Source organism: Notolepis coatsorum (assembly GCF_963971535.1).
Source record: "Notolepis coatsorum genome assembly, chromosome: 13".
In the NCBI taxonomy this organism is placed as follows: Eukaryota; Metazoa; Chordata; class Actinopteri; order Aulopiformes; family Paralepididae; genus Notolepis; species Notolepis coatsorum.
In genome coordinates this window covers 58,320,135-58,338,683 of record NC_140177.1, presented here as the reverse complement: position 1 = coordinate 58,338,683, position 18,549 = coordinate 58,320,135, and positions in this window count along the sequence as shown.

Here is an 18,549-nt window from a genome sequence, read left to right as displayed (position 1 = left end):
CCTGTACCTGGGGCTAAATAAATCCACCATAGCCCGTCTACAACTCCCCCAAAACGCTGCCGCTAGACTGCTCACAGGTACCCAGAAGAGAGCCCACATCACCCCTGTACTTGCCTCCCTCCACTGGCTCCCGGTGCGCTTTAGAATAGACTTCAAGGTCCTTTTATTGGTTTATAAAGCCCTAAATGGTAAGGCCCCTGCTTACCTAGCAGACCTCCTCACTCCCTATACCAACACCAGGGCCCTCAGATCGGCTGATAAGGGTCTCCTAACCACCCGTAGGTCTAACTTCAAGTCTAGGGGGGGACGTGCTTTTGCGGTCGCAGCCCCTGACCTCTGGAACAGCATCCCCATGTCCATTAAATCTGCCCCCTCCATCGAGTCTTTTAAATCAAAACTCAAAACCCACCTATATCGCCTGGCCTTCCCTGACTCACTTTGACTCTTGCCGTACTTGTTGACATGTTGTTCTGTTTTTCCTTTGTCTATCCGTTGATTTTATTAAATTTGTTCAGTTTATTTTATACTTTTCTTTGTACTTACCTTAGCTATGTGAAGCACTTTGGTTGACAAGCGTCATGTTTAAACGTGCTATATAAATAAATTTGATTGATTGATTGATTGATTGATCCTGACACTGCCAGCAACCACACTTTCATTTTATGTTAACGAGAACAGTGCGCTCAGTGGCATTTCTTCTCTAGTAGCCGTTAGGTGGGGCTCAAGTGTGGGGGGCGGGGCAAACATAGACCAATGAAAGCAGATCTCCCCACACTGTTCCTTTTACACTATTACACAATATTACACTATTACACTATTGCAGGTTAACACTATTATTGCACTATTACACTATTAATTAAACACTATGACAGGATTACACTATGACACTACTACAGTTTTACATTATGTGGTCTTCTCTATTACACGCTAGTACATACACTTATTTCAATGGACAAATTTATTCACAGATGTTTTAATGCATAGGTATATCAACGACAATAGGTTCACTATGATATGTTGTAAACAGGTGCCAGAGAGCTGATTACAAGCAAACTGGTGTAGTATTGCCCTCTTGCATTGAAAAAGTGTAATTTCATACTGAATATATATTTCAATGATGGAAATTAATTCAAATAAAATACTTGTCGTTGGCTGATCTGAAAAAATATTCCATTCAATATTCAATCCAGGTCCATGGCCTGCTGTCAGCCTATGTGCAGCGTTTAATCCTGTACTGTAGTTTGTGACATATATCTGCGGATGGAAAGACATACTCACGCACATATGCACGCAACATGATTACATGATCTCCCCAGGCTTTCACCTGGTGGAGATAGTGACAAGTTATGTGTACTTGTTTATCTAGGCGCCTATTGATTGAATGGGAATTTATTCTAAAATAAGGGGACATTCAGTCTGCTGGAGATATAATTTAGACAGAAGTTTTGATGCTGTCACGGAGATGATACTAAGATGACATTTCACCAGTAGCCTCACATACTCTCAGGCTGTGAGGGAGAAGGCAGGCCACTGATTACTTCGTTCCCCTCCCCACTCTTGTGGGAATAACACTGTGACTTCTCTCTCTCCATCATGACCATAGATCTTCTTGAATTTGACAGCTCCAGTCAATTGCCCCTGACTAATGGCTTATTTCTCAGATTGAAATGCAGAACAATGTGCAGCCGGTAGTGGGGAAACAGACACAAGCAGTCTAGCCATGAAAATAGTTTTATATTATATATGTTCTCAATAGCATGCTGCTCACACACTCTTCTGATCTGCGTGATCTGAAATAATTTGTCATCAAACCTGTCAGACACCAAGAGGAACATGTGATGTGTCTCCAGGTTCCAGCTCTCTGGGAGCAATACTTAATGCATTTTTGATTGTCTCTCTAATTTTGGGCAAACACCATACATTTTGAAGCACTTCAGAAATGTGCCTTTATAGTTTAACACATGTTATACAGTATAGGACTTGTTGTTGTTGTTGTTGTTGTTGTTGTTGTTGTTGTTGTTGTTGTTGTTGTTGTTGTTGTTGTTGTTGTTGTTGTTGTTGTTGTTGTTGTTGTTGTTGTTGTTGTTGTTATTGGTATGATTAGAGGGAGGGAGGGAGGGCTCAGAATTTTAGAATCTTTGCAGAAAAAATTATGAAATTGATCAGGTGGCTGTGATTGGGAGAACTGTATAAAATTGGAAACATCAAACGTCAAAATGTTGTGGGAACTGAAATATATCCAAATAATTTCCGAGAGGACCAGAGTAGGTGAGCTGCTTTCTGATGAGATAAAAATACATCTAAAATATGCTATTTTTATATACTATTTCCCCAAAATAAGGCTTTGTAGCACATGCTTTAATATTGGTGTAATATTAACTATTTTCCCTATGGAAATCTGTTTTGACTGCATTGCCTACAAAAAAAAGGCATTCATCAAATTGTCTGTGTTTGTCATTTTGAGTCTGTGATGGTTTTATTCAAAACAGCAGGGTGCTTAGGTGATAGTAAGATCTGCCTGCCAGAAGACTTCAGTAGTTTATGTGCATCTGATGCAGAGGAGTCTGACTGTGAGTGGGGGTCACCAAACATTAATGGAGCCACACTGGAGAGGGATGGCGGATCAATGGGCGCTTTTCAGAGGAGAGATTTGTTCGGGTCCTTCCCCTGATGTTGAACAGGACTAATTAATGTGCCAATCTCCTCATGGCAGGGGGGCCGTGTCGACCTAATCTCCCCTCTTTAGCTCCCACCAGCTTGCCTCTTCAGCTGTCAATGGCCACAGAAATGAAACGTTTGCTGTGCCTGACGTTCTGCTCATGCAGCAATTAAAAGATTGACAGACATAGTAGAGGGATTTCAGCGGTTTAGCCTTATGTCTGGTGTCAAAGACAAAGTTCCATTTCATTCATTGATTCATAGCTGCCAGAACTGTGGAATGTTTTTTATTATTATTATTTTTTAAACAACCAAGAATTAGTTTAAAATAAAATAACAAGGGCGCCCTCGTGGCGCATACCATAGTGCCTCGCGCACCTACGCGGCCGACCCGGGTTCGATCCCAGCTCCTGTCGTTATTTGTCGCATGTCCCCCCCACCTCTCCTCCCGCTCGCCCTCTCCTCTGTCGGTCCTGCGTGGCCAATAAAGCTGTAAAAATGCAAAAAAATAATAAAAAAAATAAATAAAAAGAATAACAAATATTAAAGAGACTTACTTGAATTTATTTAACAAAAATGTTGCTTGAATGAAATGGCACGGCATTGCACTCTTGAGTTCTCAGAATGAGTTCCAATGATAACACAGAGGTCCGTGAGAGTGTATTGAATATTAAAATCGATTTTAAATTTTTTTCGATTTTAATATTCAATACACTCTCACGGACCTCTGTGTTATCATTGGAACTCATTCTGAGAACTCAAGAGTGCAATGCCGGCCTAATCCTGCTAGGTGGCAGTATCACCTACCCTTTGAAACCTTATTTCACACTGTGTGTTACATTTTATATGGTCCGGGCGGAGAATTTGGACCCAGGCAAGTGAAACGCTCCATTCGAGCAACTTGGAACGCATCCACCACACTTGATGCATATTTTGTGCCATTTCATGTCAGGGACCCGATGGACATCAATACTGGAAATCGCGATCATGCAATTGGTATATTTATTTTGGAATAACTCCTAGCAAAGGTAAGGACTATATGACATCAATCCTACTTCGATCCTACAATGATTTCACATCAATCGCAACGATCAACGTATGTAGTATTCAAAACATATGCCTTTGCTGACAAAACGACCCCCCCCTTTGATGCCTTCATGATGAAACATAATACCTATTATATACCTTTGATTTGGAAATAATATCGTGTCCAGGCGAGCAATGCGAACGACTTTCGCAAAATGCACATAGCGCTCCATAACTCAGCTTCCAGGAATTAGCCCGGATCAGTCTGAAACTATTGTAGTATAATCTGGTTAATTATACTTATTCTTGATAACTGTATTAGTTCCTTATTTGGACTTTTAGAATGAAGGTGCTAGATTAAAATGCTTGGGCGACTGAAAACTGTAATAAGCATTACAAGCAACCATTTGCCTTAGAACATGCAAGTTAGAATGTCTCAACAGAAACTAATTTAGCATAACCAACACCTCTACAAGCTTCAAAGGAATCCAAAACAGAGGGATTTAACCCCAAAGGTTAAAAACAATGATTCGGCCAGAAACAGGTGATAACATTCAAATCACATGGAAGTGATAAACATCTGTGTCAACAGTGCCTATGTGAGTAACTAGACTGCTGTTTGAAAATTACTTAAAATATAATCAGGAAATAGAAGCTTCTGTTTGGATCAAGCCTTTTTTAAAGAAGTGACTTAAAATAATACATCTCAAGTATTAGGTGATAAAGTATATATCTTTTAAGAATAACTTATTCTGTAACTAATGAAGTGTATCTGGAAGGCACACAAGAACATTTGCATAGAAGCAGGTCCTCAGCTGTTTTCTCACAGAGGTGTGAAAAGCCCAACTTCTGCTGAGGACAGACCACAGGCAGAGGAAGGAGACATTGCTTAGTAAAACCAGGATATTAGAAATGTAATTTCCTATAGTCAATGTAACTTTGATTAAATTGTAATTATCACTGAAATTAGGTGTTTTACCTGGGAAACAGTTTGATAGTAAACTTGGCATAGATTATAGTCACAGGTACCGGATAAGAGTGAATTTACTAAAGTGCCAATCTATTGTGTATAACTAATTGAGTTGTCTATCAATGTAACTGGTTAACTTAGGATCATTTAAGATAATTATTTAGAAAGATCTGTTTTAAAGAAACTAAGGTAAATAAGTAATGAATAAATCAAATACTTTAAGGTCCTTCTCCTTACATACAAAGCTCTAAATGGACAGGGACCTAGCTACATCGCCAACACTCTAATAAATTACACACCAGCAAGAACACTGCGATCATCAGCTGCTGGACTACTAGAGGCTCCCAGAAGCAGTCAAAAGAGGATCGGTAATGCAGCCTTTATCAACTATGCCCCAAAACTATGGAACAAACTACCCCAAAACATCAGGGAAGCCAACTCGCTAGACATCTTTAAAAGACAGCTTAAAACCTATCTCTTTGCTCAGGCATTTCACTGATAGATATCTGCTACTACCTAGTGGCAAGAGGAAACATCAGGGATATCCTGACACAACTTGTATTTACCTGCACTATTCTTACCCTGCCTACTCTTATACACTGCCTATCAAATTCATGTGTCGGTTATTGCACTTTTTACTTCTTACTGATGACTATTTTTAAACTGAATCATTTTAAACTATTTTTATTATTTGCTAGATCCAAATGTGAAACACTGTGATTATTTGTTCATGCAATAGGTCCCACTATTTAGTATGGGTTTGAGTCCCTGTGATCTAATATCACTAAAGTTACAGTGTGGGTTCGAGTCCCTGTGATCTAGTATCACTAAAGTTACAGTGTGGGTTCGAGTCCCTGTGATCTAGTATCACTAAAGTTACAGTGTGGGTTCGAGTCCCTGTGATCTAGTATCACTAAAGTTACAGTGTGGGTTCAAGTCCCTGTGATCTAGTATCACTAAAGTTACAGTGTGGGTTCGAGTCCCTGTGATCTAGTATCACTAAAGTTACAGTGTGGGTTCGAGTCCCTGTGATCTAGTATCACTAAAGTTACAGTGTGGGTTCGTGTCCCTGTGATCTAATATCACTAAAGTTACAGCAATATGTACTGGGAAGTATGTTGGGAATTACAGGAGTATTACTGAATAGAGAGCCTATTAGGATGCTAGATCCAAATGTGAAACACTGTGATTCTACCTGTCTATCTTTTTATGCTCGCTCATGCCTGTATTTTTTATGTCCGTTCTATTTTATAATTTTTTTTTTACTATTTTTAAACTGAATCATTTTAAACTATTTTGACTATTTGTGTTACTGAAAACTGTAAGCGGAGAGCCTATTGGGATGCTAGATCCTAATGTGAAACACTGTGATTCTACCTGTCTATCTTTTTATGCTCGCTTATGCCTGTATTTTTTACTGTTGTGAAGCACTTTGAACTGCAACCTCTGTATGAAAAGTGCTATACAAATAAAGATATTATTATTATTAATAAGGTAAAATAATACAAGTAACTGAAACTAGGAATAAGTCATTTGAAATGTAAGGTTAAGCTTTATTCTGATCCTACTAAGGAATGTTTAGTATATTGAAATGTGTGTTATTGAAAGAGGGAGCTGGAAATTCATATATTATGTGCATTAAATGTAATATTTATAATGATTTAGCCCTAGAATGGTTTGGAAGCAACTTCTAAGTTTAATTGAGCAGTTAGGTAAGCCACGCCTACAATTTCTAACTGAAAACGGACTGCTTGTGGATTGGAGGAAAGCCTGGTAGGATGTCACTAGCTGTGACCTGTGCGGTCATCAGCTGGATTTTGGCCTGCTATAAATATGGGGCCCGAGGACTGTGAGATCAGAGATCATTGAGAAAGGAGTAAGAATATTGGACACAAGCCTCATCTACGAAGACTATACATATCCACGCCGTTATACACAGAACGAGATCACGGACGACAGTGTTGACAATACCAGTGAACATCCTTGTTAGATTAGTTTGGAGAACCGATGCAAACCTTGAATTATTGTAAACATCCAGTGTTTTTGAGCGACAGCAAGTCTTTTTAATAAGTAGTCATTGTGTGCTTTGGTTAATAAATTTGCAAGAAAACCAGGGCCCTCATTTATCAATTTTTCTTAGAAAGTATTCTATTTTCATAGGTAAGCACATAATTTTGAATGTGTGCACGCACAAAAAAAACGGGATTTATCACACGTGCGTACTTAGGTCCTACGCACACCTGTCTTGATAAATATGACTTTGATCCTACGCTGGAGCTCGTGCACTGTTTTAAGTATTTGCATACCAGAACCGCCCCGATTAACCATATACGGTAATGGAACACCCCCATGAAATGAGGAAAAGTGGACTAACCCGAGCAAACTCTGAGAGACTTCACTGAGAGCGAGATTGATCACCGAGGTCCAACCAACAAATTGAACGTATACAGCATTTCCCGTTGTGTACAATCTTATTTGGAAACATGACACACAGAATAATAGTATTTAGAGTTTTATTTTAAACAATATTTAATCATATGATTATAGATATTTTTAGAGAATAAATAAATCCAATGAAGTTGCCAAGTTCACAGACAACTCCGCTGAGGAGGAGGGAGCGTGCAGACTATCTTCGTTGCGCCGGGAGCCAAGGATGTTGACTGACCCAGTCCTGCTACAGAGCCAGCACATTGACAGAAATAAATGACAAGCTGACCCGACATTAAGCACTGTAATGACTGAAATTAAATCAATTTCAGCAGGCCAACTCTGCGCTCTACAATGCCTATTATGTGCGCTCGTCATGAGCCCGTGGTTCTGGTCAGAGTCATTATGGCTTCAGTAGATAACCCTGATCTGCATTTAAGTGATGTTTTAGATACCCCAGTAATAACATTACAATTGAATTAAAATCCAATTAGGCCTGAATGAGACTCCGGCCACCGGCACATTATCAGCCAAAATACGCATCGCAGATTATCTGTACATTGACCGAGTGGAATCCCATTCACATTACTGGATTTGTTTATTGATGGAGCAAACTCTGAGAGATTGTTCACAGAGGAGCTGCCGAACCAAGATATAATATGATGTGTATAATATAATGTGTGTAGAGGCATATGATACAATCTATTTTGTTGTTGGTATTAGGTAGCCTATATGAATTACATATAATAGCAGCCAGCCCATAGCCTACATTATGCAACAGTAACTTGCGCATATATAATAACACACAGCCCTGCGAAGCCTGCATACAGTAAACTAACTTGATCATTAATCTAGCTGTTGTATCTTTACGCTTATGAAAACATTAAATAATATGTATAGGCTATAGGCCGTCGCTTTAGCCAATATTCTCAAATTGCATTTAATGGCTATCCTACTCGAGTCCTCGATATCCTCGCGGACGGAGCAGTATACCTTTATATCATATCATATTCATATTCATATCATAGTTTACTCTATCAGCCTACCAGCATGTAATACGTTCTTTGTTAGAACTCAACTCGTTATTATTTTGCGCATTGATTGCAGAAATACGGGAACGTTTTGATTTAGGCTTTGACATTGTAAAACTAAATAAGTGAAATTCTGTAAGCAGAATACAAGTCATGATATCACCCACACGATATATGCTCTGTGTCCAGAGCATGTATGCTTTTCATTCATTTAAGACACATTTATTGCAAGGGTTTTGTATACACATACACTCAACAAATAACCTCAGTCAGTTCTCGTTGCAATGCGTTTTTAATTCTTTCTTATAGGAAGGGGGAAGAACACTATATCGTGGGTGTTCATATGACTTGTATTTTGCTTACAGCTTCAGGGTTCCACTTATTACGTTTAACAATGGCAAAGCCTTTTAAATATAATCAAAACGTTCCCGTATTTCTGCAATATATGCGCAAAATAATAACGAGTTGAGTTACGCGGAGCGCAGTCAGTGCTTATTTCCGCGTTGTAAAAATATTCTACCACCGGCGCCAGCTACGCATGGTCCGACCTGTGCTTATTATACGCACAAAGTCAAGCACAAGTTCAAATTGATAAATCCCACACTTTCCTTAGAAATTATCGTACGCACGGGTTACGCACATATCTGTGCGTACGCCACGTTGATAAATGAGGGCCCAGAAGGAGCGCATGTCTGGACATCCATTCTTACCAAGAAGGTTACATTTGGTTTGATACTAACGCAAGTACAGAGTACAGAGTATCTTTATCTGATACAACACTATACAATATTCACCACGGGATAACACGCAACTGTATACATGAACATCTTTAAAAAATTTTTACATGTTGGACGAGAGATAGTGACTGTCAAATGAGCCATAGTATTGTGTCCATAGCTATACTATAGAATATAGATATAGCTCGTGACGCACAGTGAAAATGCCTATCTTTTAAAGCGTGGCCAATTGACTACAGGGATGGGGATAATAGCTGGCACTGAATGAGTTAACAATTGTTTGTATTGAGCCGTACTGTATTGTACCCATTCTGCAATCTGTTAAGAAAGTTTTTTTTTTATCCACTTTTTCTCCTCCTGTTTTTCTGTGTTTTTCTCCCATCTTAATTTAGTCATGCCAATTCCCCCTCCCCTTCCTGGTCGTTGCTCGCATGTGCCCCCCATTGGTCGGACTAGGGAGGGTTAATAGATACTATCACATGTCCCCTCCGATACATGTGGAGTCAGCCAGCCACTTCTTTTCACCTGCCAGCGTGGACTCTCATTGGTGAGGTGTAACGTGTGGGAGGCTCACACTACCCTCACCATCTCCCTTCCTCGCTGTTTAGGCGCCCTGACCGACCTGTAGGAGTCGCTGTTTACAACGACCAGATTACCACCCACCGGCTTCCCTCCCGCTGACTCTGCCAATTGAGCCAGTATGACGGCCGGCCAAGCCGGAGGCAACACTGACAGCCGGATTTGATACCAGTGTCTCTCGCATTGGTGACGAGCGATTAGTCCGCTGCGCCGGTACCGGTCCCGAAATGGCATCTGGTGATAAATCAATATTCTTCAGAGTGTTGTATAAAAGTAGCGATTTTAATTTCAAACGTATTCAAGTATTAACATCATGAACATGTCACAACAGCATGTAGAATGTATATTATCATCAATACGTTAGTTTAGCAATAGGTTAAAAGTGTCATTAGATAGATTTAACTTTTCGATTTGGACAATTTGTTATGGTTTGAAACCGACCCCAATAGCACAACACAAGACAGGTATGAGAGTAAGCCAAAACAGGGCAATATTTATTATATAACAAAAAGCGGCACAGTCCCTTTAAGGGAGAACACAAAAAACACTAGAGTCCATGAAATATGAAAACTGCGGCACTGTGCCTTTAACAGGCGAACAGGCTAAGGGACTAGGGGCAATGGAGAGGGGGACGGGGACAGGGGCCCGACGGCGGAGGCCGGGCACGGGAACAGGGGCCCAACGGCGGAGGCCGGGCACGGGGATCCTCTTCGTCCCTACACCGAGTAGGGCTCTGCTGCTCTGAAAGGAATCCTCCTCCTCCTCCTCGGATGCTGCAGACGGGCAGCGCAGAACGCAGGGGGTCCCAGGGGACCGGGGCGAGAACACGCCATCCTCCCGTGGATATAGGGAGCGATGGCGAGCCGGGGTCCGAGGGAGAACACGCCATCCCCCCGTGGTATAGGGAGCGATGGCGAGCCGGGGTCCGAGGGAGAACACGCCATCCCCCCGTGGAATAGGGAGCGATGGCGAGCTGGGGTCCGAGACCGGAGACGCGGCAGGTGATGGTAGCAACAAGATGGCACGACGTCTGGAGTGAGAACAAAGGGATCCTCCCGTGGAAGTCTAGAGAGCGAAGACGATGTCCCACTCCAGGAAACGGCAGTAGATGGTAACGTACAGAACCAGCGTACAGAACACAGAACTACCCGACCAGGACTGGAGGGGAGTCTGCAACCTAAGTACTCTCCCGAGCTGATCGCAAACTCCCAACAGGTGCGTGAAGGTAGGGGAACAAGAATGTCCAAAGGTGGGGGCTGGTGAAGAGTAGGAGACAGGGAAAAGTCCTCGCAAGGGTGGGGGCTGTTGAGGAGAGTAGACAGGGAAAAAGGTCCAGGGACAGGCGAATCCTCACAGTACCTCCCCCTCCACGGGAGCCACCGGGCGACCCAAAAATCAGACAGCGGGGCAGGGGACATGACAGAGCAACCAAACAACAACAAAAAAATGGGCCATGCTAGCAGGGGAAGCTACACCTAAAGTGGGGCTAGCAGAGGGACAGGGTAGCTGCGAGGGCATTGCTAGCTACAGGGCCTATGCTAGCTGTAATGCTACATTAGCATAGAGGCTGCGCTAGCTGCCGGAGCTAGGCTAGCAGACAGGGCTGGACTAGCATGAGAACACATGGGGTTAGCTGCAGGGGCTAAGCTAGCAGACGGCTGGACTAGCTGAGGAAGCCGGTTAGCTGCAGGGGCTAAGCTAGCAGACGGCTGGACTAGCAGAGGAGAACAAGCTAGCTGAAAGGACAGTCCTAGCTGTGGGGAACAGGGTAGCTATCAGGGGAGCTAACGAGGCTACCAGGGGAGCTAACAGGGGAGCTAACAGGGGAGCTAACAGGGGAGCTAACAGGGGAGCTAACAGGGGAGCTAACAGGGGAGCTAACAGGGGAGCTAACGAGGGGCTCTCTAATACACTGTCTGTGCTGGCTGGGGTCGTCGACTGGTCGGGTCGTACTGTTATGGTTTGAAACCGACCCCAATAGCACAACACCAGACAGGTATGAGAGTAAGCCAAAACAGGGCAATATTTATTATATAACAAAAAGCGGCACAGTCCCTTTAAGGGAGAACACAAAAACACTAGAGTCCATGAAATATGAAAACTGCGGCACTGTGCCTTTAACAGGCGAACAGGCTAAGGGACTAGGGGCAATGGAGAGGGGGACAGGGACAGAGGCCCGGAGAGGCGGGCTAGAGACAGGGACAGAGATCCAACGGCGGAGGCCCGGGCACGGGGACCGGGGCCCGACGGCGGAGGCCGGGCACGGGGATCCTCTTTGTCCCTACACCGAGTAGGGCTCTGCTGCTCTGAAAGGAATCCTCCTCCTCCTCGGATGCTGCAGACGGGCAGCGCAGAACGCAGGGGGTCCCAGGGGACCGGGGCGAGAACACGCCATCCTCCCGTGGAAATAGGGAGCGATGGCGAGCCGGGGTCCGAGGGAGAACACGCCATCCCCCAGTGGAATAGGGAGCGATGGCGAGCCGGGGTCCGAGGGAGAACATGCCATCCCCCCGTGGTATAGGGAGTGATGGCGAGCCGGGGTCCGAGGGAGAACACGCCATCCCCCCATGGAATAGGGAGCGATGGCGAGCCGGGGTCCGAGACCGGAGACGCGGCAGGTGATGGTAGCAACAAGATGGCATGACGTCTGGAGTGAGAACAAAGGGATCCTCCCGTGGAAGTCTAGAAAGCGAAGACGATGTCCCACTCCAGGAAATGGCAGTAGATGGTAACGTACAGAACCAGCGTACAGAACACAGAACGACCCGACCAGGACTGGAGGGGAGTCCGCAACCTAAGTACTCTCCCGAGCTGATCGCAAACTCCCAACAGGTGCGTGAAGGTAGGGGAACAAGAATGTCCAAAGGTGGGGGCTGGTGAAGAGTAGGAGACAGGGAAAAGTCCTTGCAAGGGTGGGGGCTGGTGAAGAGTAGGAGACAGGGAAAAGTCCTCGCAAGGGTGGGGGCTGTTGAGGAGAGTAGACAGGGAAAAAAGGTCCAGGGACAGGCGAATCCTCACACAATTGTATCCGCGAGGGCGACCATTTTGGATATTGTTAACCATGGGAATTGTAGTCTTTTTGTGGCCATTTTGTAGCAGAGTTCCATAGATATGGTTCTGCGTTGAACGTTTTTAAAACTACACTTCCTGGAAGATTATATGGGGTTCAAGGTTCAGAGTTCTGTATGAATTATTTCAATAACTGTTAATATTCGGGATAATAAGCCACAAAAGGTAAAGTTCTTGACAAATAGTGAAAGGCTTTCAAGTTTCTCTTTTCTATTGTTAACATGTAGGAACAATTAGATCTGAAATTAGTTTCAAAACGGTTGCACTGTGGGGAAAATAAAAAAGTACAGTAGATTACAGTAGATTTCATTATCTGTTCTTATGCACGCCTGGTGATACTAAATCCAAATTGAACTCGGGCATTTGAAAGATAATATATGTATATAATATAAATGTGCGAATTGGCTATGATAAGGTAATTTATAAGCCTCCTATTCTATATTCTATAATAATATTTCAAATTGCATTGGCCCGGATTGGAGAATTCAGTACTGTATCTACAGAACCTTCTGTTTATTCATCTTCCCTTTATTAATTTCCTTTGATTTTTTGAACACATGATCATTATTAGCATGGTGTTATTCACTGTCAAAGATGCAAAGAAAAATCATAATTTATATTCTCTTTTGTTTCATCACAATTTAAGCAAGCCTAGTAATAGACACAATATTTCTGACACTGTGAATACATTCCCTGAGGTCCGTAGATGTCCCTAGATACCAAGAATATGGAAATGGCCCTTGTAGAAGTGGAGCAATATTCCATTTACCTAGGTATATATTTTAGGCGGATTTTCAGAAAATATTCCACGGGTGGAACAGGTTAACTAACATCTTCATAACCTAGATGACCAGTGTGCGCGTGTGACCAGTATAGACCAGTGTGCACGCACATCACCGGGGCAGACTACAATATATTTGCATTTGTTAGCCATGCTAGCAATCTAAACAATCAATCCATGCCAAAGCTAGATATGTAAAAGGTGAAAGACTCACACTCACAGCCATGCTGATTTTGCTAAATTAAATCCAGACGTTTTCGTTTGAAACTACTTTTAGTCAGGGGAGTGCCATGGTTTCTCCATAGAGCCCCGTCGTATTCTTTTAGCGTAGCAGCTCGCGCAGGTAGGGGGCAACTTAGTCACGTGACTCAGTTGGTATTGCTGATTGGCTCGAACACGGTATGTTTGTAAACAGCGAACATGTCTACAGTATAAAGTAGCACTATTTTCTTCCCTCAGTCACAGGTTGTTAGTGTTATTTGTTCATGAGTCTGACTGCCTGGGGGGGAAACTGGATGGGGTGGGCATCCGCAGGGGGGGGGGGGGCACTCTCTCATTGATGGAACACAGTGTGAGAAGAGCATTTATGCGGGTGAACACCAGAAAAGCAGCTGGCCCGGATGGGATAACAGGACGTATACTTAAAGGTAGGGATGGGAATCGAAAACCGGTTCCCGTTGGGAACCGGTTCCTAATTGGCCGATGCCTGGAACCGTGTGGCTCCTGTGACTTTCGATTCCCTTAACGCTGCCAGGTTTTTCCTACAGTTGCGCGCGTTAGCATGTAGCCATGGCAGACTCTATTTGATTCCTTAAGGGCTCGAAATTGCCTGGCTTTTGGTCATATGCTCCCGAAATGCTCCCGCTGTTTGGCTACTTCTATGTGCAGTGAAAACTACTTGAATGCTTTCATTGATTTAGTTTAGGGTGAGCTAAAATTAGCCGCGGAGCTATCGCTAGCTAACGTGAGCTAACGCTATTTAATCAAGCTCACAAAGAGAGATAAACAGCTGACAGCGGATAGTACAGGTACAAATACAATAAAACAGCGGGTGGGGACTGTTCTGTAAACATTGTACTCTTTAGTTCACATATAATAAGAGCCGGATTGTTTATTTACTAAGTCCGTCAGACAGGAAGTACCATGGTGCAACATACAAATGTGTCCGTGTAGCAACACAAGCCAATACCTACAGGACAGGGGCCCGGGGAGGGAGCTCTGTGTGTCTGTGTGTGTGTGTGTGTGTGTGTGTGAGACAGAAGTCAGAGGAATAACGACTGTTATTCAATAGATTAAATTAGTTTAAGAATAAAAAAATAAATACATTTTAAGAGAATCTCAAATACATTATTTTATTTAAGTGTAGGCTATAGTTAATGTTTTATTTTTTACAGTTTTTGTATTTTTCTGACATGGTAAATGGCTGCTTTTTTATATAGCGCTTTTATCCAAAGCGCTTTACAATTTGTTCCTTACATTTTACCCAATCACTCACACATTCACACAACGACGGCGCAGGCAACCATGCAAGGTGCCAACCTGCTCATCGGGAGCAGTTAGGGGTTAAGTGTCTTGCTCAAGGACACATCGACACGCTGCCCGGGAGGAGCGGGAATCGAACCGGGAACCTCCGGATTGCCAGACGACTGCTCTACCTCCCGAGCCACTGTCGCCCCTGACATGGGGGCTCAACAATAAATGACAATCAGAAATGTCAAGTTGCATGTTGTTATTCTAACCAGCTTAGTTCTGTTGCATTTCCAATTTATTTATTTAAATTATAAATTGATCAGGTATCGATAAGAGAATCGATAAAGAATCGAATCGATAAGCAGAATCGATAATGGAATCGTATCGATAAAATCCTATCAATTCCCATCCCTACTTAAAGGTGACATGTACTATAAATGTCATTTTTCAGTCTCTAGCATTGTATTATAGTAATAGGAGTTCGTATCAATGTGTTTTAGTGTCTAAATACCATATTGGCGGATTGCTCTGATTCAGCTCAGCCCCTTTCCTCCTCCAGTAAATCAGGCCATTTTGATTTGAACGTCTGAGTCACGTCATTCGGACGCTGGGTAGCGCACAGTGATGCGATTGGCTCTGTGGTTGGAGCTAATGCCCGCCTACTTCCTCATACTGTGAGGCAGATTGAAACCCGACACCTCTGCATACTCTGGAGGGAGAGAGAGAGAGAGAGAGAGAGAGAGAGAGAGATAGAGAGGGAGAGAGAGAGGGAGAGAGAGGGAGAGACAGAGAGAGAGAGAGAGGGAGACAGAGAGAGAGACGGAGGGAGCACTTGGGGGGGGGGGGACCTGCCGCGCCACACGGGAGGTGGGACCCTCTCGAAAACGAGGGGGGGGGGCCTCCCTTCCTCCCCTCTCCTGTGGCGCGGCAGGTCCCCCCCCCCCAAGTGCTCCCTCCCTCTCTCTCTCTGTCTCCCTCTCTCTCTCTCTCTCTGTCTCTCCCTCTCTCTCTCCCTCTCTATCTCTCTCTCTCTTCCTCCAGAGTATGCAGAGGTGTCGGGTTTCAATCTGCCCCCAAGTGCTCCCTCCCTCTCTCTCTCTGTCTCCCCTCTCTCTCTCTCTCTCTCTCTCTCTCTCTCTCTCTCTCTCTCTCTCTCTCTCTCTCTCTCTCTCTCTCTCGCACCCCCCCCCCCTCTCTCTCTCGCTCTCTCTCTATCTCTCTCTCTCTCTCTCTCTCTCTCTCTCTCTCTCTCTCTCTCTCTCTCTCTCTCTCTCTCTCTCTCTCTCTCTCTCTCTCTCTCTATCTCTCTCTGTCTACCTCTCTCTCTGTCTATTCATTCATTTTCATTAATTCATTCATACCAGTCACAGACTGTGTGGACTGACTGTCACTCAAAGTGCTTATGGGCGGAGCCAGGCCATAACAGCCTGAAATCTTGGAGCTGAAAAATTATGGTTTTGAGTACTTGATTAGAAATATAAAACAATGCATTTTTTTGAAAAAAACCTTACAGATGTCTTCAATACAATATACAGTCCGTGGTCCCTGCCTGCTTCAAGGTGTCCACCATAATCCCGGTACCAAAAAAATCCTCTCCAGCAGGCCTTAATGACTACAGACCGGTGGCACTCACCTCTGTGGTCATGAAATGTTTTGAGAGGATGGTTAAGGATTACATTTGTGCCTCCCTCCCCAGTGATATGGACCCTTTGCAATTTGCATACAGGTCAAACAGGTCCACTGACGATGCGGTCTCTCAGTATACTACAAGTGATGCGTTCCTCATGGGACGGGGTTGCACGCAGTCCAGCCAAAGTTTTGTGAGCAGAAGCGCGTGCACACACAGAACCTGGCCACACCATCACCCTGAGTATCGGGTCCCCCCATGGGCTGTGTTCTGAGCCCCCTGCTGTATTCACTCTACACACATGACTGTGTGGCCAGGTTCAGCTCCAACTCCATAGTGAAGTTTGCGGACGACACAGTGGTGGTGGGGCTGATCTCTGACAACGACGAGAAGGCCTACCGGGAGGAGGTTGATGTACTGGCACGCTGGTGTCAGGACAACAGCCTGCTCCTGAACATTGGTAAAACCAAAGAGCTGATCGTGGATTTTAGGAGAACACAGCAGGGGACACACACACCACTGTGGATAAACGGGGCTACCGTTGACAGGGTGAGCAGCTTTAATTACCTGGGGGCATAGGCGCCTGGCCAATAGAGCATTTGGAGCAGGTGCTCCACCACTATTGAACTTGGTGGTGCAAACGTGTGCTTTTGCACCCCCACTTTTTGATCATATGAAAAATATGATATATCCCCGCCAATATATAAATCTAACCATAACTACGTAATTTCAATCAAATTAATAATACGCAATGACAATTAATAGCAAGTTTTTAAGTTTCCAAAGATTGTGTGACCCCCCACATTTAATGGTTTGATCCAGTGCCTCCCACGGACGGTCCCTCGGCATGAGCGTATTCGACGTGTTGGAATGGGAGAGGCGGCTGTTTTGAATGCTTCGTTTCAATGAAGAAAAGTTCACCTGGATATTGGATAACATTCGCTTTGTGAGGATTATTCTTCGGCGTTCTACACCAAAATGGAGCAAATCATTACGTAAGTCAAACACTGTGACTGTATACTAAATGCGCAAACAGATTGAAACTGAATATTTATCGTATGGTGATGGGAGCCGCCGTGCTCTACTGGGGCTATTGATAGCGTCAATATTGCAGCTATCGCGTTAGCGTTACCTAACCATTAGCTAGTGCTGGCTTTAAAGTCCATGTTAGCTTGCTTGGTATCCAACGCTAGCTCGGCAGACAGTGAAGTGACGCTACTGTAATGTATAGCTATGTGCCTAGCAAGCGTTAGCTATAAGAGGCCCTCGCAGTGAATATTTCATGTCGACGTGGTCATGATTTAAGAATGGTTGTTGTTGTTGTTGTTGTTGTTGTTGTTGTTGCTACTGCTGCTGGGGATGTGATGTGAATGGAGGTGCTTCGGGAGGATCGGGAAAGTTATAATTTTATTAAAGTTATAAAGTTATATAATATTATTATTATTATTATTATTATTATTATTATTATTATTATTATTATTATTATTATTATTATTATTATTATTATTATTATTATTATTATTATTATAGTAATTCGCTATCATTACTGCAATATAAACAGAGTTTTATAGTGAAAAGAGCAGCTTTATTGGTCAAGATTGAAGGCTCTATATTGCAGGAAATTGCACATACAGGTGTTCATTAAATAATAAAAAAAAAAACTCCAAACCACCCCTTACCTGTCTTGCACCCCCAAAAAAGCACAAAAAAAATAACAAATAAATAAAAATAAAAAAATCTTGCACCCCCACTTTCAACAGTGGCGGCTCGCCACCGGGGGCGCTAGGGCGCCGCCCCACCTGTTAAATCAGAGAAGTTTTTTTTTTATTTTTTATTATAGCCCTATAAATAATATAAACATGTTTAAAATGAATAATATTTACTCATTTTAAGTATGTTTGTGTTTCCAATGCACAATATAACGTTAATATATAAAATAAAAAAAACTAGTTTTCCTGAACAGGAAGTGACTCACTTTTTTTATTTTTTTTATTTTTTTGTATTTCTCTGCCCGGGCTAGACGCAATAGCGCTCTGAGTGCGCGTCACTGTTTGATCGCTGTATCCGTCGCAGCCAATCAGTGCGTAACGCGTTGTGCGTTGAAATATGACTATTATGTTGGAATCCGGGCGCGATTTGAAGCGGTCTAGGCAGCAGCGTCAAGAATTTCCGTA